Genomic DNA, 716 nt, shown 5'->3' on the forward strand with positions numbered 1-716 from the left:
CCCAAATTGGTGCTCCCTCATTTCTTAAAAATGTGTTAGTTAATAAAGATTATGCATGATATTTCTTCGCAGGTACCTCTAAAAATGTTCAGATTGAGTCTGTGGTGGCAGAGATCAATCTAAACACATGCAGAGCAAGACAAGGATATCCCTAATGAGAAAAAAGCAGCCTACCTCAACAGGAGATCGAACCTTAGACCTCCGCTGGTTTAATGACAATACCTTTCCCGATGGTATGCTATTTTGGTGTCTAATCACCGAATCAAACCTTCGGATCTAATTTAGGTCATGTTGTGAGTCCAAGACGATACCTCAACACTACAGTAAACCACTAAGAGGGTTCAATAGTCTGATGTAACGTCCGCCCAGCAACGAGCAGCTTGGTTCTACTAAACAAAGAAAATCGATATTTTTTATTCTTCATGCTGGCTAGAACTTTTTCACATGTCATGTGATTAGAATGTATAAAAGTCAAAACATTATCAGATTTATAATGTTTTACTCCTCTGGATAAGATTTTCAGATCGTCGAAGTATTTCATAAGGGGGTCGCCATTGTTCCAATAGTTTAGAACCAGTTACTAAGTTACAATGTGTCATTACAAGAGAAGTGACGTCACGACTGTTGAAACCTATTCACACCTGCCTACTTGAAAATCTAAAAATTCGTAATTTTTGGGAGATAAAAATTGTAATCTCTACAATTAACTTTTTTTA

The sequence above is a fragment of the Berghia stephanieae genome, chromosome 1 (assembly GCF_034508935.2).
Source record: "Berghia stephanieae isolate SIO BIC M18660-M18661 chromosome 1, UCSD_Bste_1.3, whole genome shotgun sequence".
Lineage (NCBI taxonomy): Eukaryota > Metazoa > Mollusca > Gastropoda > Nudibranchia > Aeolidiidae > Berghia > Berghia stephanieae.